The sequence below is a fragment of the Triticum dicoccoides genome, chromosome 1A (assembly GCF_002162155.2).
Source record: "Triticum dicoccoides isolate Atlit2015 ecotype Zavitan chromosome 1A, WEW_v2.0, whole genome shotgun sequence".
NCBI lineage: Eukaryota > Viridiplantae > Streptophyta > Magnoliopsida > Poales > Poaceae > Triticum > Triticum dicoccoides.
In genome coordinates, this window is record NC_041380.1 from 490889216 (window position 1) to 490916846 (window position 27631).

Sequence of the window (27631 nt, forward strand, 5' to 3'; positions counted from 1 at the left end):
ATGTAAGATTCTTGAGACCCGGCGCACCCAATGGGTTGTTGACTCGCCTTCCTCTTGGACACAGGAGACCAAATCCACAATGGACATGGGCTGTTTACATGTATCTTTAAAGTTCTGGATGAACCGGGCCTTTAACTCGGCCCATGACTCGATGGAATTAGCTGGGAGCCCCTTTAACCAAGTACGGGCCGTTCCTTCTAGCATCAAAGGAAAGTATTTAGCACAGGATGCTTCACTAACATCCAACAACTCCATAGCCATTTCATAACTCTCAACCCACGCTTCAGGACTTAAATCAACGGTGTAATTGGGCACCTTACGAGGGGCAGACGCTCGTTCCACAGATCCGGCGCTAAACACGGCGCCCCCAAGTTTCTAAAGATCAGACCTGGCTCCACCGAGGTGGTTGGACGAATCGGAGTTGGTTGACGAGCCGCATACTGAGCCGCCAGCTCGGCCTATCGATGGGCTCTTCCTTGATCCACTACATTCTGAGCATTAGTACCACCGACCGCTGGGTCATTACCACGCGGCAGGTTATGATTCCGTCCACTGCTTGACACCGCCGGCTCATCTAAATGCATGCTGTAGCTTCGGCTTGGGCGAGGTGTGGAATGAATCCTATCACGGCTGTAAGAGGACGCTTGCTGATGCACCAATGCCGTCTGAAGAAACTCTCTAGCCCTCCGTGTCTCAACCGCCGCTGGCGAGTCACCTTCCACAGGGATAGCCGCCAGTCGGGACGCCGCAGCAACCATGTTATCCAAAGGGTTGGAGTAATGACCTGGTGGCATCGACATGTGATGTGGCGAGTTATTGTTCTGTCGAGGCGGATGCATTATACGTGGCTGAGACGGCGTTCCTGTCCTAGGCGCTCCGACCCGGTTTACGGCTGCTGGGTTACTGGTTCCTGTCCTTGGTGTGTTAAAAATGTTCCTTGCTTCAGTAGTTACCGGCAGACGACTCTGATGCCTTCTCCTCATCACTTCATTTGAGGCGTTCTGATCTAACATGAGTCGATAAGATTCCGCTTGGACTCGCTGTGCCTATGCATCCAAAGCAGCCCGCTCCTCAGACATCCTAGTTTTTTCAGCGTTCAGCGCCTCCCTGGCCTGTGCTATATCATCACGCACCTTTGCAATCGCCGCATTATGCTGATCTTGATCCGTCGGGTTAACAGCTGCCGTAATCAGCGCAGTCAGCTTGTCCAATAAGTCAGTTAAAACTTAAGCTGGCGGGCGCTCAGGGCCTCCTGCCCCGGCAGCCCCCGCCGCTCCTGACCCGGAAACCAGCTCCGACGCTGTTGATGAGTGTTGTATAGGCGCTGTACCGGCCATGAAAATCGCAACCCGGTTTGGCGGCTCACAAGGGTCCGGAATACTGTCGCCATCGGAATAGCCCCCAACCGACCGTCTTGCAATTGGTACAACGAATCTGTCTCACCAGTGGATGACCCGCCATCGGAATAGACGACGGTCTCGTCACCAGATGCTGATTTGTCCTCAGATCCCTCTCCATGGATAAATCCCACAAAGGCATGTTTCATGGTCGGCCGAATCCGGGCGGGTCTCGCACACTGAGCCGTCTTGAGAATGTTGGTGCAGATGTCCGGCTTAGGGCCTGGTTCACCGATCTTGCCGATGAAAACATGAATTCTGCCGAAGGGGACCCGATACCCATACTCTATTGAGTCGGTCTCGGGGCCCCAGCCTGCATCATCTATGTAGAGCCTGCCACGGCGACTCTTGGTCATCCGGCCCACGGCGTATCCCTTGATCCCTTCGAAGTTTCCCTTCAAGAACTCGACACCATCTTGCGAACGCCCCACGGTGGGCGCCAACTATCATGGAAATATTACGTCAGATGTCCTAGAGAGAGGACTTAGTCATGGAGCCATTGTGTTGAGGTTAGCTTAAAGGGGTTAATCAGGACAAAGGACACGAGTAGTTTATATTGGTTCGGCCCCTTACGATGAAGGTGAAAGCCTAATCCAGTTGTATGTGGAATTGCTAGGGTTTCGATGAGCGGGGAGCGAATACGCTTGACCGGCTCTCGAATATATTGTTTCTTGTCCTAAGCCGCCGCCGGGTCGTCCCCTTATATACACGGGTTGACGCCCTGTGGCTTACAGAGTCCCGGCCGGCTCATACAATGTGTCCGGCTCAGTGGCGTATCTTACATGCCTTACTTTACAAGTTTTACATACATGGCGGTTTATTCTTATGGGCCTTAAGCCGCCTTCGGGTCTGGGCCCGCTACCAAGCCTATCTATGAACCATCATGCGACCTTTAGGCTTTATAACGATAAATCTTCATGGGGATGACCCGGCCCCACCTGGGCGGGTTATACCTAATAGTTATATCCCCAACACTATGTGTGCATGAATTGTTCTTTTGTGACATGCCGATGCATAGGAAGAGAGTTAGACTTCGTCATTACATGATATATGTTGCTTTGTGCTCACTACTAAATCACAAATCATTGTTAATTAAAATTGGCTTTGATATACCTTGGGATCCGGGTGGATCCATTACTTGAGCACTATATGCTTAACTTAATGGCTTTAAAGAAAGCGCTGCCAGGGAGACAACCCGGAAGTTTTAGAGAGTCATTTATTTCTGTTGTGTGCTGTTATAAAGTTTAAAAACAAAAAAAATAAAGAGGGGAACCCAAAACTTTTCAAAAAGGAAAGTGAAAGTGAGAGAGACAAGCATTGTTGAAGTGGGGGAGCTCCTTGAACTTTGTTCATGCTCATGGAAACTTTGTAAATCTTGATTACAGAAAATTTTCAACAAAAATAATTATCCCCTTGTACAATTCCATTGTTTTGTAAAAATAATGTGCCAAGATTTGCCTTTAGGATGTTTAGATTGCTTGTTGGTTTGTGCTGTGCAGAACAGAAACTTTGGCTGTAGTGCACGATTTTAATTTTTTTACTGGAACGTCAAACGGTTTTGAAACTTTTTGCACTGTATTTATATACAAATTGTTTATTTTTTACTAATGTTTTCAGAATTTTTGGAGTACCAGAAGTATGGTGAATGTTCAGATTACTACAGACTGTCCTGCTTAAGACAAATTCTGTTTTTGATGCATAGTTTGCTTGTTTTGATGAAACTATCAATTTCTATCAGTGGATTAAGCCATGGAAAAGTTATATTATATTATCTACAATTCAAAAACAAAATATGAATTGGTTTGCAACAGTACTTAGAGTAGTGATTTGCTTTATTATACTAACGGATCTTACCAAACTTTTTGTTAAGTGTTGTGTGATTGAAGCTTTCAAGTTTTGGGAGAGATCACGATGGATGAAGGAATAAGGAGTGGCAAGAGCCTAAGCTTGGGGATGCCCGAGGCACCCCAAGGAAATATTTAAGGACTCCCAAGCAACCAAGCTTGGGGATGCCCCGGAAGGCATCCCCTCTTTCTTCTAACGATCATCGGTAATTTTACTTGGAGCTATATTTTTATTCGTCACATGATATGCATAAATCTTGGAGCGTCTTTTGCTTTTAGTTTTCACTTTTCTTTGATGCACCATGCTGGTATGATATAGTCCATGGTTGATTTATAGAATGCTCATTGCACTTCACTTATATCTTTTGAGTATGGCTTTATAGAATGCTTCATGTGCTTCACTTATATCATTTGAAGTTTGGATTGCCTGTTTCTCTCCACATTGAAAACCGCCATTTGTAGAATGCTCTTTTACTTCACTTATATTTGTTAGAGCGTGGGCATATCTTTTGTAGAAAGAATTAAACTCTCTTGCTTCACTTATATCTATTTAGAGAGATGACAGGAATTGGTCATTCACATGGTTAGTCATAAAATCCTACATAAAACTTGTAGATCACTGAATATGGTATGTTTGATTCGTTGCAATAGTTTTGCGATATAAAGATGGTGATATTAGAGTCATGCTAGTGGGTAGTTGTGGATTGTAGAAATACTTGTGCTGAAATTTGTGATTCCCGTAGCATGCACGTATGGTGAACCGTTATGTAACGAAGTTGGAGCATGAGGTATTTATTGATTGTCTTCCTTATGAGTGGTGGTCGGGGACGAGCAATGGTCTTTTCCTACCAATCTATCCCCCTAGGAGCATGCGCGTAGTACTTTGTTTCGATGACTAATAGATTTTTGCAATAATTATGTGAGTTCTTTATGACTAATCTTGAGTCCATGGATTATACGCACTCTCACCCTTCCATCATTGCTAGCCTCTTCGCTACCGTGCATTGCCCTTTCTCACGTGGCGAGTTGGTGCAAACTTCGCTGGTGCATCCAAACCCCGTGATACGATATGCTCTATCACACATAAGCCTTCTTATATCTTCCTCAAAACAGCCACCATACCTACCTATTATGACATTTCCATAGCCATTCCGAGATATATTGCCATGCAACTTCCATCATCATCATATACATGACTTGAGCATTCATTGTCATATTGCTTTGCATGGTCGTAAGATAGATAGCATGATGTTTTCATGGCTCATCCGTTTTTTGATGTCATTGCTACGCTATATCATTGCACATCACGGTACACCGCCGGAGGCATTCATATAGAGTCATATTTTTGTTCTAGTATCGAGTTGTAACATTGAGTTGTAAGTAAAAGTGTGATGATTGTCGGTGTCAAAACCAGCGGATCTCGGGTAGGGGGTCCCGAACTGTGCGTCTAAGGTTCGTGGTAACAGGAGGCGGGGGACATAATGTTTACCCAGGTTCGGGCCCTCTCGATGGAGGTAATACCCTACTTCCTGCTTGATTGATCTTGATGATATGAGTATTACAAGAGTTGATCTACCATGAGATAGTAGAGGCTAAAGCCTAGAAGCTAGCCTGTGATTCTGATTGTTGTTGTCCTATGGACTAAACCCTCCGGTTTATATAGACACCGGAGGGGGCTAGGGTTACACAAAGTCGGTTACAGAGAAGGAGATCTACATATCCGAATCGCCAAGCTTGCCTTCCACGCAAAGGAGAGTCCCGCCCGGACACGTGACGAAGTCTTTAACCTTGTATCTTCATAGTCTAACAGTCCGGCCAAAGTATATAGTCCGGCTATCCGAGGACCCCCTAATCCAGGACTCCCTCAGTAGCCCCTGAACCAGGCTTCAATGATGATGAGACCGGCGCGCAGATTGTCTTTGGCATTGCAAGGCGGGTTCCTTCTCCGAATACTCCATAGAAGATTTTAAACACAAGAATTGTGTCTGGCTCTGTAAAACAAATTCCACATACCACGTAGAGAGTATGATATTCAACAAATCTAATCTGCTGACAACTTTTCATAACGTGATATCCTGCCGTGGTCCGGTCATTACGAACCGTTTTTCCCAGCCTGCCACTGCACGTGTTGCGTGGTGGTTTTATTGGCACGTCTTGTCGAAGCAGAGATTGTGTTCCCCTTATCACATGATTATCATCAATACGGGTGTGGGTAACCCAATCGTGTTTGTTAGTATGACTCCTCGATTTCAGGCAAGTTCCAAACAGCCATGCGGAGGATGCTTGATATTCACCCTCTTTATAAAGGGGCCAAGGCCTGTCCTTTTCTTCTCGAGCTCGATCCTTCCCCTCCCCCACCTCGAGTTCCAACAACCAAGGCTCAGGCTAAGCGCTTTGGACCTTCAACCATGTCCGGATCCAACCTTCAAGGTCGGTGGATGGCCTCCTCTGTCACAGAGGATGACATCAAGGAGCTAAGGGAAGCCAGGTATCTGACCGCCGAAATCTCGCACAGGCTGCCTGCTCAAGGGCCGGTCATCCCCACTCCTGAACCCAACGAGAGTGTCGTATTTGTTTCCCACTTCCTTTGAGGGCTAGGCTTTAGTCTTGATCCCTTTGTAAGAGGGCTTATGTTCTATTACGGGCTCGATTTCCACGATCTAGCTCCAGATTCCATACTTCACATCTCGTTGTTTATCGTTGTGTGTGAGGCCTTCCTCCGCATCACCCCACACTTCGGCTTATGGCTCAAGACCTTCAATGTGAAGCCAAAGACGATCGATGGGCGACACGCAGAATGCGGAGGTGCCATAATAAGAAAAGGTGCCGATGCTCTATGGACAAAGGGTTCCTTGTCGGAGGTGTCCAACTTATGGTAGCGGGAGTGGTTTTACATCATAGCTCCCCGAGGTAAAAAGTGGGCAGCTGCCTCCGCCTTCCGATCGGGTCCCTTGCCGCAACTGGCGTCATGGGTCAACAAGGGGCTGGACTGGGGGCCAGTTAATGACGTACTGACATTGCAAAGTCGCATCCGAGATCTCCTCAAGAGGGAAGTCAGTCTTGTCAAGGTAATGCAAGTTATGCTAGTTCGTCGGGTCCTGCCATGCCAACGTCGACCTCTCCGTATGTGGGAGTTCAACCCGGAAGGACCGCGAACTATTCAGCAATTCTTCGGCGTGACGCTCGAAGAGATGTATGGATTGTTCTTCGGATCACGAATAAAGTGTCCGGACACCACCGAGGGTGCGGGTCTCCACTGCAACCGTTTAGATACCCACATAAGTAATTCTGTGGCCGAACATGCTGTCTTTTTTATTTGTCATAACATCATTCTGAAAAAATCGCTCTCGGCCAGGACTGGATAAGAAAGGCGGAGAGGATCAGGTGTTCGGCCCCCCTTCCTAAAGGCTCATCGGATCCTGTACTAGCCAGGATGCTTGAGCACGCACCTTATCAAGTGCCATCAGAGGAAGATAAAGGGAGGAATAAAGAAGCCGAAAGTGGGCTTCACACATTACTCATCCAAACCGGGGGAATTAGTGTCTCTGTGAAGGAGGATAATCGGGGAGAAGAATCTAGAATCCCCTCTCCCCAAGGAAGGAAAAGGACCACCTCTGAAGAGTTGGAAACGAAGGTTTCCAAACGAGGGAAGAAACTTCACCAGGGGGCCCTGCCCTGGAGGGCGTCCTTACCGCACAGTGCCTGCAAGGGGGCCAGCCCTCCACCGAGTTGTAAGTGAACAAGAGTAATTTGGTAAATATATCTTGCTTTATCTCTTAACACAGGCAATAACCGAGACATATATCTTGCAGTCCGTCTCATAGCCCTTCTCGACAGAGTTCGTCTTCGGGGGATCTTCTTCCGGAGATGATGGAGAGCGAAACGCCTCCCCCTGTCTCCCCGCCTCCTGGGGCGGACGACCCTGAGGTGTCATCACAGAGGATTTCTCCTGATTCACCAAGGCCAGAAGGTAACCCTTCGGCCACCCGAAGTCCGGAGTATTCGGCTCCTAAGGAGAGCAACAGAAAGAGTCCGGGACTGTCCGGTGCACAACCGGACGCTCTGATGGGTCTTTTGGAGCAAGCAGCTATCTCAGAGGCGCATCGTACTTTAATGGGTACGGTGGTTGAGAGGATTTCATCCGCCAAAAGTGGGTTGCATGAAGCTTTTACGAGCCTGCTAAGAGGCTTTGAGGTACGCAAAGTAATATATAAAATTTTTGACGGTACCGCATGTGCTAGGTGTGCTCTATACAGATAGTAGCCCTTGAGACTCTGGTTGCTGTCCAGAGGCGGCAAACAGAGGATCATAGTCCCAGGTAATGATCGCGCTGCTTTTCATGTGCAAGCGGCTGAGGGTCCGGTGGCTGGCCGGTCTGCTGAGTTTGCCGGACTGAGGCGACAACTTGACACGGCAGATGCCGACATTGCACTTGTGAACAAGCGGCTTGACGAGGCATAGGGTATGTATTTTCGGGTGGTCAACAAATATTAAGAGGAGCATGATGCTAGTATCTATAATATTCTATGACTGCAGATGGAGCTGCCACCGTGGAGACCCTTCGGGCGGAACTTGCCCGAGCCAAGGAACAAGCCAGGAGAAGTGATGCGGCCGCCCTAAAGGTGGCCGAAGACTTAAGAGCCGAACAGGCTGCTCATTGCCAGAGCGAAGATAAAATAGCCAAGATGGCTGTTGAGATGAAAGATGCCGCCGGCCGATATGAGCTTCTTGAAAAGGAAAGCCAAGCGAAAGCGGCTGACTTGAAGAAAGCCGTGGAAGCAGCCAATGAAACCCGCTCTAAAATCAGAGTGGCGAAGGAGGAGCTCCATCAAGCCAGAGATATCACGGCTAGGAAGCCCTTTTTGTTGCGGACAAAGTTCGGAGATCCGAAGTATGCCCATCTGGATCAATTATGGAGTTCTGCAGACACGTACTTGGACTTGGCAATGAGTGCTGCTGATGCGACTGAGTTTTTCAAAGATCAGAAAGATCATGAAGTGGAGAGATTGTTCTGGTCATAGTTCAGTGCTCCAACGCGTCCGCTGCTGTTAAATGAACAAATGGCCGAGTGGGCCGAGCTCCATAGGTTGTCCGGACTTGCCATGAGGTCTGCCGTGGATCATCTTTAGCCGAAGGGACCAAGGCCGAATAGTTATTTTGGTTTAGTGCAATGATTCCTTGGTGTTGTGCCGCATATCGACGCTGTAAAGAGGTCGATGTGCATAGAGGGTGCGCGGATGGCTCTTGCCCGTGTTAAGACATGATGGGCAGAGATGGAGGCCACCGCTATTGCAACCCGGGATCCGGCTGTAGGCCAGGTCTCGGCTGAGCACTATTTGGAAGAAGTCCTAGAAGGTGCTCGTTTAATAGAGGCGCAGTGCTTGAAGAGTATCATGTTCGAGTGACATGTATCCCAATTGTAAAAACAATGCTATTTGGATTACAAAGGCCGTGTGTCAGGACCCCGATTCCAAGTCACATCGATCTAGCAGGTAACACCTCATATCACTTTGCGGCCTCACGCACGGTATTCCCACGGGTGTCGCCTTACCATGGCCGGGACCATTTGCGCCTTTTGGCTCACGCATATGATAGTGTCGCTAGCATCCATATGACAGAGAACCCGGGCCGACATGACTAGTCGTGAACCCAAAGTGGCACTAACTTACGGGGACAGGCATACATGAATCAACATCGAGCATGTCGGTCAGCAGCGTGCGAATCCGGGCTGTAGCACTGGGCTAACAGGACTTCGGTGAACCGTGCTGTAGCAGGCTAGGCAGGACTCCGGATGTCACCGCGTAACATTTCCCTGAAGGGACAGACACAGGAACGAAGTGAATCACATGCCGGCCAGTCAAGTGTTCCGGAGCAGTAGTGTTGGGCTAGCAGGACTCCGGTGAACCGGGCTGTAGCGGACTACTATGGCTCATGGAAGCACAAGACTACATTTCCCCATAAGAGAGGCTATGAAGGATAAACAACTAGGTTGTCGGATCCCACACATACCAAGCATTTCAATCATACACACAATATGCTCAATATGTGCAATACAACATGGCATCACAGCAAGACTCTATGACTTAGAGTATTTATTGATTAGGCTCCGAGGAGCGAGATATTACAAGCATGGGTCTCATGACCCAACATTCAGAGCATACAAGTCAAAGCACATGCAGAAGCTTAACATGTCTGAGTACAGACATCTACAAATGAAAAAGGCTGAGAAGCCTGACTATCTACCAGATCCTGCTGAGGCACAAAATCGTAGCTGAGGTATCAAGCTAAACATCGAAGTCCACACGGAACTACTAGCGAGACTAAAGTCTCTCTACAAAACATAAATTAAGCAAACGTGAGTACAAATGTACCCAGCAAGACTTACATCAGAACTAGCTACATATGCATCAGTATCAAGAAAGGGGTGGTGGAGTTTAACTACAGCAAGCCAGCTTTGACTCGGTGGCTATCCTGAACTACGACTGCAAGTAACTCTTTTGAGGTGGCGCACACGAGCCCACATATTCACCATATCAATACTCCACTATGGATCCACTCCCGTCTCCCTACGAGAATGCCATCCATAGCACTCACGCTTATCTTGCGCATTTTAGAGTGTCCACTTTCACTTGTCTATGAACTATGCAAGGGGTCCAAGTTTCCATATCCGAGGAATCCGGCTATTCGAATAGTAATGATAACCCTGTAGGGGTGTACTTCTTCACACACGCTCTCGCCACTTACCACCATGTACACATCGTGTATCTCGGCAACCTTCAAGCGGAAGCCTGGCGAGGGAGTCGGCCACGACCTGACTAACCAACAAGTCTCTAGTCCAGGTTTATCGCCTATTCGGGTTCCATCCGCAAGGAGATCCAACCGGGGTGTCCCTCACGGCCCCAAATGATGTGTGCAGGGTTCCCAAGCCCACCATCCGGGTGCCACTTGGTACACCGTGCCACTGTGCCTAGTCTGTCCCAAGCCCACCAGTACCGGTTGCCACCTGGTAGACTACTAACACTACCTACAAACACCAGAAACTAGTTGCAACTCCTGGACAGAGATCAGGTTGATTAATAAGTCGAGAGAGCTTGGAGCGCCCGGAGCCCAATGTGTAGTAGTAACTGTTCATGGATCACAAACACAGAACTCAGTTCCTAAGGACGGCTGCAATGAGACAACCCACGATGTACTCCTACATGGCCTCTCACCACTACCTTTACCAAATCGTGTTCACACACTTAGCTCACACACAGTAGGACATGTTCATGACCATTCCAATTCATCCCCGATGAATCAGACCTAACTCAACTCTAAGCAGTAGCAGGCATGACAAACAAGCATGAATGAGTAGGCACATCAGGGCTCAAACAACTCCTACTCATGCTAGTGGGTTTCATCTATTTACTGTGGCAATGACAGGTCATGCAAAGGAAAGGGGTTCAGCTACCGTAGCATGTAACAGTTGAATCGTTGTTGTCCTAATGCAGTAAAAGAGAGCAGGAGCGAGAGAGTGGGATTGTATCAGAATGAACAAGGGGGTTTTGCTTGCCTGGCACTTCTGAAGATATTATAACTCTTCATCGGTGTCATCGAACTCATCGTCGGAAGCATGTCTATCAAGAGGGGACAAATACCGGCAACAGAGAAGGAGAGCACAATCAATGCAATGCACAATATGATGCATGATCATGACATGTCAATATGCTGTGTTTTGAGCTAATGCAACTAGCAACATGTTAAATGGAGTTGGTTTGAACCCTAGGTTCAAATTCAAACTCCATATGTGAGGGTTTAAATGCCCTTTATATGATTTGACCTAAAAATCAGCCATAAGTTGTTCTAACATGCATGAAAATGGTATAGATGGATAGATTGGATTTTTCTGATCATTTTTCATATATAATTTATTTCATTTGGAGTTACGGTTGATTTACTATGAATTTTTGAAGTTTTGGACATTTTCTGGAATTTTCTCATTATTTTAAATCCAGAAAATGATTTACTATGTCAGCATGACATAGGTGTGACGTCAGCAGGTCAACTGGGCATGGTTCTTGTCAAACTTGACCAGTGGGACCCACTGGTCAGTGACCCAGTGACATTTAGTGTCACAGACAGGTGGGTCCGGTCAACGGCCACGTCAGCGAGGTCAATGCCGACGCGTGGGGCCACTGTGTTTAGATTAATCTTAATCTATTTTTGTTAGCTGGTAAGTTAGGCAGCGGGGCCCGCATGTCAGTGTGAGTGTGGGTTAATTAGCGGGGTCATTTACTGCTAATGACGGTGCCACGTCATCATCGCTGGCGTTTAACCATGTCCCGAGCTCGCTTGCTTCGGTGGATAGGCCCGTGGCGTCTTGGCGGAGCGGTTGGACGGCTAGGGAGGCAAGGGGTGGGCTAGGGGGAGGGCAGCGAGGGGCAGCGACGGTGGCGCTCGGCCGGTGAGAGAGAGAGAGAGCCAGGGGAGGGGAGAGGTTGCGGGTGAGAGAGAAGAGAGAGAGGTCAGGGGGTCTCTGGGCGTCTCCAAACGCGGGATCAGGGAGAAGGACGGGCCCCCGGCGCGAAGCAGGAGGTGGCCGTAGCTGCGCGTGCATCGACACGCACCTGCTCCTATTGGCAGGAGGAAGACGACACGGTGGGGGTAGGTGGGCTGGACCAGGTAGGTGGGCCGCCAGGTGGGTGCGGGTAAGAGGCCCGGTGGCCTCTCATTTTTCTTTTGTTTCTGTTTTTCTATTCTGTTATTCTGTTTTGTTTTGGTTTGCCACTGTTTAAACTCAAAACAAATTCAAATCAGTGCCAAAACTTTCTGTAAATACCTATGTGGCTTATATGGACTTTTCCAAGTGCACAAATATTTCTAATACATTTGAAAATATATTCTATATATTAGGAATATAAATTCAAATTCAAATACAATATGATTTAATTTCAGTGCCCAAAATATTCCTTAAAAATGTTCAATATTTTTGGTTTGGATCCAAAGCCTTGCCAAAATAGCAAACATTGATGAAGGGTACTTTGGTTCATTGAAAGCATTTTTTTGCTAGACCTAATTGAATTTCAAAGTGCTAGGGTTTGATCAATCCCCATTTCAAATTCAAATATAATTTAAACATGATGCAACAAAATGCAAAACACCAGGCAGTACCAGAAGCTAGGGATGTGACATCGTTTTTATACTTTTGCCTGAAAGTATTATAATGCCTCCTGTGCGGCCGTTTATGTATGTATATAACCTGAAAGTTTGCAGTCGTCGGCTTCAGCCTTCACGCACATAATGTGGGGGTGTTTAGAAAAGCACGTATTCACACTTGACCCAACGTCTTGGTCCATTAAGGAGGTGATAGCGCGGTGAACAAGGCAATCAGACTATATAGCTTTAACACTTTCACTTAGCCATAGGAGTTTGACGGTGGGGCTACTATATAGCCCCTGGTACTTCCGCGCTTATCCGAATACAGTGCGCGTACATACATGACCGGTAAACCGGTCCTTCGTTAATGCGGAGGAATCGCGAAGATTCCGCTGAGTCATCGAGTGGTTGACCAGTCTCGCGCTTTATCATGACAGTCAGTTTTCGGCTTTCTCTACTGAGGTGCTCATCCAGATGAACTAGGGCACCATCGCAGTAGTTCTCCCGGTGCCACCTTAGCCGATAGAGCAGAACGTAAGGTAGCAAAACACGGGAGCCGGGCAAACCCAACTATTGACCAAAGACATGATTCGGAGATGATGCATATAAGGCCAAACTCGCGACGCCGAACACTCCCTAAGGTATTCGGACTTTACAACATATACTGGGCTGGGTAACGCCCTCGATAATGAGCCCTGAATTTTCAGGTACTTGCATTAGTCTGACGTGACGAAATGCCAATAACGCCAGCATCCCTTTCGGTTGTGTTGAGTATCCGGAGGGAGTGAAGCAACAAGAGACAGTAAAAAAGGTTTACACAGGGTCTTAATCTAAAAAGAAGCCTTTGAGCGGGGCCCTGCTGCATGTCTACGCCCGTGTCTCCATTGTGCCGTATCCTGGAAGGGTGTAGCACGATGATCATCTGTAAAAGAGAAAAACCCAGGTGAAAGTCTTTGTGCAAAAAATTGGTTATTCTTTAATGAACCATTAAAACACAATCTAAATAGGGTCAAGCCGAACTGTAGCCCTTTTTACACGCGGGAAGCCCCTAGCACCACCTATGGAGGTATATCCATCGACCCAATCTCAGGTTTATCTAAGCTGTTACAGCTAGTGGTGCATCGGACTCGTCTAACCGTGTCCGCGGTCTTGACGATCGATCATTTCTTCTGGTTGGAGAGGCCATTCAGTGATTGGCTGCTAGAGCCGCCACGTATTCCTCCATACTTGAGGAACGCTCTATGTTTCCGCTAACTATGATGATGCCACGTGGACCGGGCATCTTAAGCTTAAGATAAGCGTAATGCGGTACTGCATTAAAACGAGCGAAGGTCGTTCTTCCGAGTAGTGCGTGATGGCCGCTTCGGAATGGAGCGGTGTCGAAGTTTAATTCTTCACTTCGGAAGTTGTCGGGAGAACCGAATACAACCTCTAGTACTAGAGAGCCCATGAAGCGGGCCTCTGGTCCTGGTATTACTCCTTTAAAGGCAGTATTGCTTTGGCTGATTCATGTCGGGTCTATCCCCATTTTGCGGATGGTATCCTGATATATCAGATTAGGACTACTGCCGCCGTCCATAAGGACTCGGGTGAGATGGTATCTGTCAATTATTGGGTCTAGCACCAAGCCAGCCGATCCTCTGTGCCGGATACTAGTCGGTGACCCCTGCGATCAAAAGTGATCGGGCAGGCTGACCAAGGGTTGAACTTGGGGGGTGATGGGCTCCACGGCGTATACGTCTCGGGGTGCGTGCTGGCGCCTCCTCTTCGGTATGTGAGTTGCGTAAATCATGTTCACTGTTTTGACCTCTAGTGGGAATTTTTTCTGTCCCCTAGTGTTCGGCTGGCGAGGCTCATCCTCGTCTTTGCTTGGTGTCTCCCTCCCCTTGTGTTCGATGTTTAGCTTGCCGGCCTGCTTGAAGACCCAGCATTCTCTGTTGGTGTGATTTGCAGGTTTGTCGGAGGTGCCATGAATCTGACATAATATGTGTAGAATCTTGTTTAGGCTGGACGGTCCATCTCTGCTGCCTTTAAATGGCTTTTTTCCGTTGATCGGGTCGAGAGCCCCTGAATCCGGCGTTTACCACCATGTTGTCTGGGCTGTCTTCGTTATTTCGACGCTTGCTTTTATTGCGTCACGGTTCCCCGTTGCCATCCCTGACTTCGGATGTGCCTGGGTTGCTGGTGCCGCTATGGGCCAGCCAACTGTCTTCGCCTGTGCAAAAGCGGGTCATAACGCTTGTTAGGGCTGTCATTGTCCTTGGTTTTTCCTGGCCGAGGTGTTTGGCGAGCCATTCGTTCCAGACACTGTGCTTGAAATCCGCTAAGGCTTCGGCATCCGGGCAGTCGACAATTTGATTCTTCTTCGTGAGGAATCAGTTCCAAAGCTTTCAGGCTGACTCTTCGGGCTGTTGAATTATGTGACTTAAATCGTCTGCGTCCGGAGGTCGGACATAGGTCCCTTGAAAATTGTCCCTAAAAGCATCCTCAAGCTCTTCCCAACTTCCAATTGAGTTTTCGGGGAGGCTTTTCAGCCAGTGTCGAGCTGGTCCTTTCAACTTGAGGGGCAGGTATTTGATGGCGTGGAGATCATCTCCGCGAGCCATGTGGATGTGAAGGATAAAATCTTCAATCCAGACCCCAGGGTCTGTCGTTCTATCGTATGCCTCTATGTTCACGGGTTTGAATCCCTCTAGAAATTCATGATCCAGCACCTCATCGGTGAAGCATAGGGGGTGCGCGGCACCCCTGTATTTGGATGTGTCATGGCATTCTTCAGACGGTTGTAGCGTTTGGTTTTGATACCGAGCTATTATTCGGTCAGTAAATACATTTGGGCGGCCATGATTCTGTGCCGGAGCGCGCTTCCTGGATCCGTAGATGGACCTGGCCATACCGGCTTTTTTGTGCAGGTCTTTGCATAAATCATGCGCTGACTTGTGTGCGATGTCGTTAGCCGCCCTATCGTGGCCACGGGGTGGTTGATCATGTTGATCGGCCATTTTATTTTTCTGCTAAATGGGCTCTAAAGCCTCGTCGTCGAATTCAGGCAGCAGCTTGCACTTTGGATAGCTCTTTGTGTGGCGACTGCCGCCGTACTTTTCTTCAGTGTCAAGCACTTTATTCCATCTGCTGTTGAGCGTATTCTGCGCGGCCTTAAGCCTTTTCTTCTGCTTCTTCAGGCTCCTCGCGGTGGCAATAAGCCTTCTATGGAGGTTCTCTTGTTCCAAGTGCCTTTCCGAGGTGATGTGTGCATTGTCGTACGAACTGTTCTCCTCTCCGGAGGCAGGTTGATGAGCTTTACCCTCGGCGTTGCCATGATCGGACAGCGGCTCAGTACTATGTTCACCGTCCGCTCTCTCATCCTGCTCCATCGCTGGGTCCATATGGTCGTCGTTTCCTTTGGAGTCGACCAGGGTATTATTCTTTCTTGCGCTGTTATCGTTGTTTTTGCTGAGGCGGGATTTGGAGCGGCGCCTACGTCGTCGCTTTGGTTGCTTCTCGAGGGGACTATCCTTCATTGCATCCTTCCGTTCCTCGTTGTTGTTTTCTTTGGGTGTATCCACCATGTATATATCGTGTGATGAAGTGGCTATCCAGCGCCCTGTGGGTGGTGGTTCCTGTTCCTCTCCTGCATCGTCGTCCATACCGTCGATGTCTTCAGAGTCGAAATCAAGCATGTCGGTTAGGTCGTCGATAGTGGCTATTAAGTGGGTGGTGGGTGGGGAACGAATTCATTCGTCGTCCGCTTCCCACTCGAGCCGGACATAGTTCGACCGAGGGTCTCCTGACAAGGAGAGAGACCTCAATGAATCTAGCACATCGCCCAAGGGCGAGTGCAGAAAAATATCCGCGGAGGTAAACTCCATGATTGGTGCCCAATCAGATTGGATAGGCACGGACTCAGGCGGTTCGAAGCCTGTGGCCGGGGATGAATCCAAGGGTCTGGTAACACAGGTCTCATAGGAGGTGAAGTCAGTATTCAGCTCTATCGCCGCTGAGTGTGCGGCCTCCATGGCGAGGACCGTCCACCCGTCCTTGGATGGCGTGATCTGCTCCAAATTGAGGGCCAGAGTAACCTCAGGTGTGATCTCCCGAACACCGTCCGATGGCAGAGCTAAGTCATGCTCGTCGTGACTGTGTGGCGCGCCTGACATGAGCTCGAATCCGTTGAAGATCAAGTCTCCGCGGATATCAGCAGTGTAGTTCAAGCTTCCAAATCTGACCTGATGGCCAGGGGCGTAGCTATTGATTTGCTCTAGATGGCCAAGCGAGTTGGCCCGCAGTATGAAGCCGCCGAATACAAAGATCTGTCTGGGGAGAAAAACCTCACCCTGGATCGCATTGTTACCGATGATAGAAGGAGCCATCAAGCCTTTATCATGACGGCACAGTGGAACTCTCAATGAAAGCACCAATGTTGGTGTCAAAACCGGCGGATCTCGGGTAGGGGTCCCGAGCTGTGCGTCTAAGGCTGATGGTAACAGGAGGCGGGGGACACAATGTTTACCCAGGTTCGGGCCCTCTCGATGGAGGTAATACCCTACTTTCTGCTTGATTGATCTTGATGATATGAGTATTACAAGAGTTGATCTACCACGAGATCATAGAGGCTAAACCCTAGAAGCTAGCCTATGATTCTGATTGTTGTTGTCCTACGGACTAAACCCTCCAGTTTATATAGACACCGGAGGGGGCTAGGGTTACACAGAGTCGGTTACAGAGAAGGAGATCTACATATCCGAATCGCCAAGCTTTCCTTCCACGCAAAGGAGAGTCCCACCCGGACACATGACGAAGTCTTCAACCTTGTATCTTCATAGTCCAACACTCCGACCAAAGTATATAGTCCGGCTGTCCGAGGACCCCCTAATCCAGGACTCCCTCAATGATCATCATTATTAGAACATTGTCCCATGTGAGGTTATCAAAATAAAAGCTGTCAAAGAAGCCCTCCCCCCCCAAAAAAAGAGAGAGGCCAAAGAAACCTATAAAATAAAGAAAAGAAAAAAAGAGAGAAAAGAGAGAAGGGACAATGTTACTATCCTTTTACCACACGTGTGCTTCAGAGTAGCACCATGTTCTTCATATAGAGAGTCTCTTGAGTTATCACTTTCATATACTAATGGGAATTTTCATTATAGAACTTGGCTTGTATATTCCAACGATGGGCTTCCTCAAATGCCCTAGATCTTCTTGAGCAAGCAAGTTGGATGCACACCCACTTAGTTTCAGTTTGAGCTTTCATACACTTATAGTTCTTAGTGCATCCGTTGGCAATCCCTACTCCTCGCATTGACATCAATTGATGGACATCTCCATAGCCCGTTGATTAGCCGCGTCGATGTGAGACTTTCTCCCTTTTTATCTTCTCCACACAACCTCCACCATCATATTCTATTCCACCTATAGTGTTATGTCCATGGCTCACGCTCATGTATTGCGTGAAAGTTGAAAAGGTTTGAGAACGTCAAAAGTATGAAACAATTGCTTGGCTTGTCATCGGGGTTGTGCATGATTTGAATATTTTGTGTGGTGAAGATGAAACATAGCCAGACCATATGATTTTGTAGGGATAACTTTCTTTGGCCATGCTATTTTGAAAAGACATGATTGCTTTATTAGTATGCTTGAAGTATTATTGTCTTAATGTCAAATGATAGACTATTGCTTTGAATCACTCGTGTCTTAATATTCATGCCATGATTAGATTACATGATCAAGATTATGCTAGGTAGCATTCCACATCAAAAATTATCTTTTTTATCATTTAACTACTTGAGGACGAGCAGGAATTAAGCTTGGGGATGCTGATACATCTCTGTCGTATCTATAATTTTTGATTGTTCCATGCCAATATTATACAACTTTCATATACTTTTGGCAACTTTTTATACTATTTTTGGGACTAACATATTGATCCAGTGCCCAGTGCCAGTTCCTGTTTGTTGCATGTTTTTTGTTTCGTAGAAAATCCATATCAAACGGAGTCCAAACGGGATAAAAACTGACGGAGATTTTTTTGGAATATATGTGATTTTTGGGAAGAAGAATTAATGCGAGACGATGCCCGAGGGGGCCACGAGGCAGGGGGGCGCACCCAAGGGGGTCAGGCGCGCCCTGGGCCCTCATGGCCACCCCGTAAGGCAGTTGGTGCCCTTCTTTCTCCGCAAGAAAGCCAATATCTGGATAAAAATTGTGTCCAAAATTTAGCCCAATCGTAGTTACGAATCTTCGGGAATTTAAGAAACGGTGAAAGGGCAGAATCAGCCAGCGCAGAAACAAAGAGAGACAGAGAGACAAATCCAATCTCGGAGGGGCTCTCGCCCCTCCCATGCCATGGAGACCAAGGACCAGAGAGGAAACCCTTCTCCCATCTAGGGAGAAGGTCAAGGAAGAAGAAGAATAAGGGGGGCTCTCTCCCCCTCTCTTCCGGTGGCGTCGGAACGCCACCTGTGCCATCATCATCACCGCAATCTACACCAACAACTTCACTGCCATAATCACCAACTCTTACCCCCCTCTATGCAGCGGTGTAACCCCTCTTTTACCCGCTGTAATCTCTACTTAAACATGGTGCTCAACGCTATATATTATTTCCCAATGATGTATGGCTATCCTATGATGTTTGAGTAGATCTGTTTTGTCCTATGGGTTAATTGATGATCATGATTGGTTTGAGTTGCATGTTTTATTATTGGTGCTATCCTATGGTGCTCTCTGTGTCGCGCAAGCGTGAGGGATCCCCGCTGTAGGGTTTGCAATATGTTCATGATTTGCTTATGGTGGGTGGCGTGAGTGGCAGAAGCACAGACCCGAGTAAGTAGGTTGTTTGCGTATGGTAGTAAAGAGGACTTGATGCCTTATAATGCTATGGTTGGGTTCTACCTTAATGATCTTTAGTAGTTGCGGATGCTTGCTAGAGTTCCAATCATAAGTGCATATGATCCAAGAAGAGAAAGAGTGTTAGCTTATGCCTCTCCCTCAAATAAAATTGCAATAATGATTACTGGTCTAGTTATCGATTGCTTAGGGACAAATAACTTTCCCATGACAAAAAGCTCTCTATTGAAACTAATTTAGTTGTGTCTTTATATAAACAGCCCCTACTTTTTATTTACGTGCTCTTTATTATCTTGCAAACCTATCCAACAAGACCTACAAAGTACTTCTAGTTTCATACTTGTTCTAGGTAAAGCGAACGTTAAGCGTGTGTAGAGTTGTATCGGTGATCGATAGAACTTGAGGGAATATTTGTTCTACCTTTAGCTACTTGTTGGGTTCGACACTCTTACTTATCGGAAGAGGCTACAATTGATCCCCTATACTTGTGGGTTATCAATGCTCATATTAGTTCCTACATATTCTACGAAGATCTTTATCAGTCAAACTGTAATGACAACATACGTCATTCCCTTTGTCATCGGTATGTTACTTGCCCGAGATTCGGTCGTCCGTATCTCCATACCCAGTTCAGTCTCATTACTAGCAAGTCTCTTTATTCGTTCCGTAATGCATCATCCCTCAACTAACTCATTAGTCACATTGCTTGCAAGGCTTATCATGATGTGCATTACCGAGAGGGCCCAGAGATACCTCTCCGATACTCGGAGCGACAAATCCTAATCTCGATCAATGCCAACCCAACAAACACCTTCGGAGATACCTGTAGAGCATCTTTATAATAACCCAGTTATGTTCTGATGTTTGATAGGACACAAGGTACTCCTCCGGTATTCGAGAGTTGCATAATCTCATAGTCAAAAGAATATGTATAAGTCATGAAGAAAGCAATAGCAATAAAACTTAACGATCATTATGCTAAGCTAACGGATGGGTCTTGTCCATCACATCATTCTCCTAATGATTTGATCTCGTTCATCAAATGACAACACACGTCTATGGTTAGGAAACTTAACCTTCCTTGATTAACGAGCTAGTCTAGTAGAGGCATACTAGGGACACTGTGTTTTGTCTATGTATTCATAGAAGCATCAAGTTTCCGATTAATACAATTCTAGCATGAATAATAATCATTTATCATGATACAAGGAAATATAAATAACAACATTATTATAACCTCTAGGGCATATTTCCTTTAGTCTCCCACTTGCACCAGAGTCAATAATCTAGATTACACTGTAATGATTCTAACACCCATAGAGTCTTGGTGCTGATCATGTTTTGCTCATGGAAGTGGTTTAGTCAACGTGTCTGCCACATTCAGATCCGTATGTATTTTGAAAATCTCAATGTCTCCCTCCTCGACTTGAGCATGGATGGAGTTGAAGCATCTCTTGATGTGTTTGGTTCTCTTGTGAAATCTAGATTCCTTCGCCAAGGCAATTGCTCTAGTATTGTCACAAAAGATTTTTATTGGACCCGAGGCACTAGGTATTACACCTAGATCGGATATGAAATCCTTCATCCAGAATCCTTCATTCGCTACTTCCTAAGCAGCTATGTACTCCGCTTCACATGTAGATCCTGCCACGACGCTAGGCTTGGAACTGCATGATGTCTACTACACAAACTTCTTCTTCTAGACGTTGTTGGGCCTCCAAGTGCAGAGGTTTGTAGGATAGTAGCAAATTTCCCTCAAGTGGATGACCTAAGTTTATCAATCCGTGGGATGCGTAGGATGAAGATGGTCTCTCTCAAACAACCCTGCAACCAAATAACAAAGAGTCTCTTGTGTCCCCAACACACCCAATAAAATGGTACATTGTATAGGTGCACTAGTTCGGAGAAGAGATGGTGATACAAGTGCAATATGGATGGTAGATATAGGTTTTTGTAATATGAAAATATAAAAACAGCAAGGTAACTAATGATAAAAGTGAGCGAAAACGGTATTCCAATGCATTGAAAGAAGGCCTAGGGTTCATACTTTCACTAGTGCAAGTTCTCTCAACAATAATAACATAATTGGATCATATAACTATCCCTCAACATGCAACAAAGAGTCACTCCAAAGTCACTAATAGCGTAGAACAAACGAAGAGATTATTGTAGGGTATGAAACCACCTCAAAGTTATTCTTTCTGATCGATCTATTCAAGAGTCCGTAGTGCAATAACACAAAGCTATTCTTTCCGTTCAATCTATCCTAGAGTTTGTACTAGAATAACACCTTAATACACAAATCAACCAAAACCCTAATGTCACCTAGATACTCCAATGTCACCTCAAGTATCCATGGGTATGATTATACGATATGCATCACACAATCTCAGATTCATCTATTCAACCTACACAAAGAACTTCAAAGAATGCCCCAAAGTTTCTACCGGAGAGTCAAGACGAAAACGTGTGCCAACCCCTATGCATAAGTTCACGAGGTCACGGAACTTGCAAGTTTATCACCAAAACATACATCAAGTGGATCACGCGAATATCCCATTGTCACCACAGATAAGCACATGCAAGACATACATCAAGTGTTCTCAAATCCTTAAAGACTCAATCCGCTAAGATAACTTCAAAGGGAAAACTCAATCCATTACAAGAGAGTAGAGGGGGAGAAGCATCATAAGATCCAACTATAATAGCAAAGCTCGCGATACATCAAGATCGTGCCGAATCAAGAACACGAGAGAGAGAGAGAGAGAGAGAGAGAGAGAGATCAAACACATAGCTACTGGTACATACCCTCAGCCCCGAGGGTGAACTACTCCCTCCTCGTCATGGAGAGCGTCGGGATGATGAAGATGGCCACCGGAGAGGGATTCCCCCCTCCAGCAAGGTGCCATAACGAGTCTAGATTACTTTTCGACGGCTACAGAGGCTTGCGGCGGCGTAACTCCCGATCTAGGTTATTTTCTGGAGGTTTATGTATTTATAAGAATTTTTGGCGTCGGGAACAAGTCAGGGGGGGTCTCCGAGTCGTCCACGAGATAGGGGGCGGGCCCGGGGGTAGGGCGCGCCCCCCACCCTCGCGGATGGCCCGGGAATCTTCTGGCCCAACTCTTTTACTCTGGGGGCTTCTTTTGGTCCATAAAAAATCATCAAAAATTGGCACGTCAATTGGACTGTTTGGTATTCCTTTTCTGTAGAACTCAAAAACAAGGAAAAAACAGAAACTGGCACTAGGCTCTAGGTTAATAGTCCCAAAAATCATATAAAATATCATAGAAATGCATATAAAACATACTAGATGGACAATATAATAGCATGGAACAATAAAAAATTATAGATACGCCGGAGACGTATCAAGCATCCCCAAGCTTAATTCCTGCTCGTCCTCGAGTAGGTAAATGATAAAAACAGAATTTTTGATGTGGAATGCTACCTAACATAATTTTCAATGTAATTTTGTTTATTGTGGCATGAATATTCAGATCCGAAAGATTCAAGACAAAAGTTTAATATTGACATAAAAACAATAGTACTTCAAGCATACTAACCAAGCAATTATGTCTTCTCAAAATAACATAGCCAAAGAAAGCTCATTCCTACAAAATCATATAGTTTGTCCATGCTTCATTTTCGTCACACAAAATGCTCCCATCATGCAGAACCCCGATGACAAGCCAAGCAATTGTTTCATACTTTAGTATTCTAAAACCTTTTCAACTTTCACGCAATACATGAGCGCGAGCCATGGACATAGCACTATGGGTGGAATAGAATATGATGATGGAGGTTGTGTGGATAAGACAAAAAAAGGAGAAAGTCTCACATCAATGCGGCTAATCAACGGGCTATGGAGATGCCCATCAATTGATGTCAATGCGAGTAGGGATTGCCATGCAATGGATGCACTAGAGCTATAAATGTATGAAATCTCAACAAAAGAAACTAAGTGGGTGTGCATACAACTTGCTTGCTCATGAAGACCTAGGGCATTTGAGGAAGCCCATTGTTGGAATATGCAAGCCAGGTTCTATAATGAAAAATTCCCACTAGTATATGAAAGTGACAACATAAGAGACTCTCTATCATGAAGATCATGGTGCTACTTTGAAGCACAAGTGTGGTAAAAGGATAGTAGCATTGCCCCTTCTCTCTTTTTCTCTCATTTTTTTCTTTTTTTGGGCCTTCTATTTTTTTATTTGGCCTTTCTCTCTCTTTTTTATTTATTTCCTCATGGGACAATGCTCTAATAATGATGATCATCACACTTCTATTTATTTACAACTCGAAACTAGAACAAAATATGACTGTATATGAATGTCTCCGGCGGTGTACCGGGATGTGCAATGATTCAAGTATGACATTTATAAAAAAATTGAGCGGTGGCTTTGCCACAAATATGATGTCAACTAGATGATCATGCAAAGCAATATGACAATGATGAAGCGTGTCATAATAAACGGAATGGTGGAAAGTTGCACAACAATATATCTCGGAATGGCTATGGAAATGCCATAATAGGTAGGTGTGGTGGCTGTTTTGAGGAAGATATAAGGGGGCTTATGTGTGATAGAGCGTATTATATCATGGGGTTTGGATGCACCGGCAAAGTTTGCATGAACTCTTGGCGTGAGAAAGGGCAATGCACGGTACCAAAGAGGCTAGCAATGATGGAAGGATGAGAGTGCGTATAATCCATGGACTCAACATTAGTCATAAAGAACTCACATACTTATTGCAAAAATCTACAAGTCATCAAACACAAAGCACTAAGCGCATGCTCCTAGGGGGATAGATTGGTAGGAAAAGACCATCGCTCGTCCCCGACCGCCACTCATAAGGAAGGCAATCAAAGAAACACCTCATGCTTCAAATTTGTCACACAACGGTTACCATACGTGCATGCTACGGGGCTTGCAAACCTCGACACAAGTATTTCTCAATTTCACAACTACTCAACTAGCATGACTCTAATATCACCATCTTCATATCTCAAAACAATCATAAAGAATCAAACTTCTCATAGTATTCAATGCACTTTATATGAAAGTTTTTATTATACCCATCTTGGATGCCCATCATATTAGGACTAAATTCATAACCAAAGCAAATAACCATGCTGTTCTAAAAGACTCTCAAAATAATATAAGTGAAGCATGATAGTTCATCTATTTCTTCAAAATAAAACCACCACCGTGCTCTAAAAAGATATAAGTGAAACACTAGAGCAAATGACAAACTACTCCGAAAGATATAAGTGAAGATCAATGAGTAGTTGAATAATTATGCAACTATGTGAAGACTCTCTAACATTTAAGAATTTCAAATATTGGGATATTATTCAAACAACAAGCAAAGCAAAATAAAATGACGCTCCAAGCAAAACACATATCATGTGGTGAATAAAAATATAGCTCCAAGTAAAGTTACCGACAAACGAAGACGAAGAAGGGGATGCCATCCGGGGCATCCCCAAGCTTAGGCTCTTGGTTGTCCTTGAATATTACCTTGGGGTGCCTTGGTCATCCCAAAGCTTAGGTTCTTGCCACTCCTTATTCCATAGTCCATCGAATCTTTACCCAAAACTTGAAAACTTCACAACACAAAACTCAACAGAAAACTCGTAAGCTCCGTTAGTATAAGAAAATAAATCACCACTGTTGGTACTGTTGTGAACTCATTATAAATTCATATTGGTGTAATATCTACTGTATTACAACTTCTCTATGGTTCATACCCTCCGATACTACTAATAGATTCATCAAAATAAGCAAACAACACAATGAGAACATAATCTGTCAAAAACAGAACACTCTGTAGCAATCTGGAGGTTTTGAGTACTTCTGTAACTCCAAAAATTCTGAGAAATCAAGACGACCTAAATAATTTGTATATTGATCTACTGCAGTTGGAATTGGTATTTTATCGCTCTCTGGTAAAAAATGAAAATTATTTTTATGAGCGCATACTTTCTGTTTTTATCAGCAAGATCAAACAACAATCACCCAAGAAGATCCTAAAGGCTTTACTTGGCACAAACACTAATTAAAACATAAAAACACATCTAACCAAACACTAGATAGATTATTTATAACTAAACAGGAGCAAAAGGCAAAGGACAAAAATAATATTGGGTTGCCTCCCAACAAGCGCTATCGTTTAACGCCCCTAGCTAGGCATGATGATTTCAATGATGCTCACATAAAATAAGAATTGAAATATAACGGGAGCATCATGAAGCATATGACAAGCACATTTAAGTCTAACCCACTTCCTATGCATAGGGATTTTGTGATCAAACAACTTATGGGAACAAGAATCAACTAGCATAGGAAAGCAAAACAAGGATAACTTCAAGATTTTCAACACATAGAGAGGAAACTTGATATCATTGCAATATGTAAAAGCATATGTTCCTCTCTCATAATAATTTTCAGTAGCATCATGAATGAATTCAACAATATAACCATCACATAAAGCATTATTTTCATGATCTACAAACATAGAATTTTTATTACTCTCCACATAAGCAAATTTCTTCTCATGAATAGTAGTGGGAGCAAACTCAACAAAATAACTATCATGTGAGGCATAATCCAATTGAAAGTTAAAATCTTGATGACAAGTTTCATGGACATCATTATTCTTTATAGCATACATGTCATCACAATAATCATCATATATAGGAGGGATGCTTTCATCATAATAAATTTGCTCATCAAACTTGGGGGACAAAAAATATCATCTTCATCAAACATATCATCCCCAAGCTTGTGGCTTTGCATATCATTAGCATCATGGGTATTCAAAGAATTCATACTAACAACATTGCAATCATGCTCATCATCCAAAAATTTAGTGCCAAATATTTTAATGCATTCTTCTTCTAACACTTTGGCACAATTATCGAAATCCTTGTTTTCACGAAAGATATTAAAAAGATGAAGCATACGAGGCAACCTTAATTCCATTTTTGTAGTTTTATTTTATAGACTAAACTAGTGATAAAACAAGAAACTAAAAGATTTGATTGCAAGATCTAAAGATATACCTTCAAGCGCTAACCTCCCAAGCAACGACGCCAGAAAAGAGCTTGATGTCTACGACACAACCTTTTTCTTGTAGACGTTGTTGGGCCTCCAAGTGCAGATGTTTGTAGGACAATAGCAAATGTCCCTCAAGTGGATGACCTAAGGTTTATCAATCTATGGGAGGCGTAGGATGAAGATGGTCTCTCTCAAACAACCCTGCAACCAAATAACAAAGAGTCTCTTGTGTCCCCAACACACCCAATACAATGGTACATTATATACGTGCACTAGTTTGGTGAAGAGATGGTGATACAAGTGCAATATGGATGGTAGATATAGGTTTTTGTAATCTGAAAAATATAAAAACAGCAAGGTAACTAATGATAATAGTGAGCGAAAACGGTATTGCAATGCGTTGAAACAAGGCCTAGGGTTCATACTTTCAGTAGTGCAAGTTCTCTCAACAATAATAACATAATTGGATCATATAACTATCCCTCAACATGCAACAAAGAGTCATTAGGGTACGAAACCACCTCAAAGTTATTCTTTCTGATCGATCTATTCAAGAGTCCGTAGTAAAATAACACGAAGCTATTCTTTCCGTTCAATCTATCCTAGAGTTCGTACTAGAATAACACCTTAAGACACAAATCAAGCAAAACCCTAATGTCACCTAGATACTCCAATGTCACCTTAAGTATCCGTGGGTATGATTATATGATATGCATCACACAATCTCAGATTCATCTATTCAACCTACACAAAGAACTTCAAAGAGTGCCCCAAAGTTTCTACCGGAGAGTCAAGAAGAAAACGTGTGCCAACCCCTATGCATAAGTTCACGAGGTCACAGAACTCACAAGTTGATCACCAAAACATACATCAAGTGGATCACGTGAATATCCCATTGTCACCGCAGATAAGCACATGCAAGACATACATCAAGTGTTCTCAAATCCTTAAAGACTCAACCCGATAAGATAACTTCAAAGGGAAAATTCAAACCATTACAAGAGACTAGAGGGGGAGAAGCATCATAAGATCCAACTATAATAGCAAAGCTTGCGATACATCAAGATCGTGCCGAATCAAGAACACGAGAGAGAGAGAGAGAGAGAGAGAGAGAGATCAAACACATAGCTACTGGTACATACCCTCAGCCATGTGGGTGAACTACTCCCTCCTCGTCATGGAGAGCATCGGGATGATGAAGATGGCCACCAGAGAGGGATCCCCCCTCCGACAGGGTGCCGGAACGGGTCTAGATTGGTTTTCGGTGGCTACAGAGGCTTGCGGTGGCAGAACTCCTGATCTAGGTTATTTTCTGGAGGTTTCTGTATTTATAGGAATTTTTGGCATCGGGAAC

The 27631-nt window shown here is 45.1% G+C and overlaps 1 pseudogene; it reads right to left on the reverse strand.

The window, feature by feature from the left end:
• Positions 1-1046: 1046 nt before the first annotated feature.
• LOC119353944 overlaps positions 1047-27631 on the reverse strand; it is a 50805-nt pseudogene continuing 24220 nt past the window's right edge.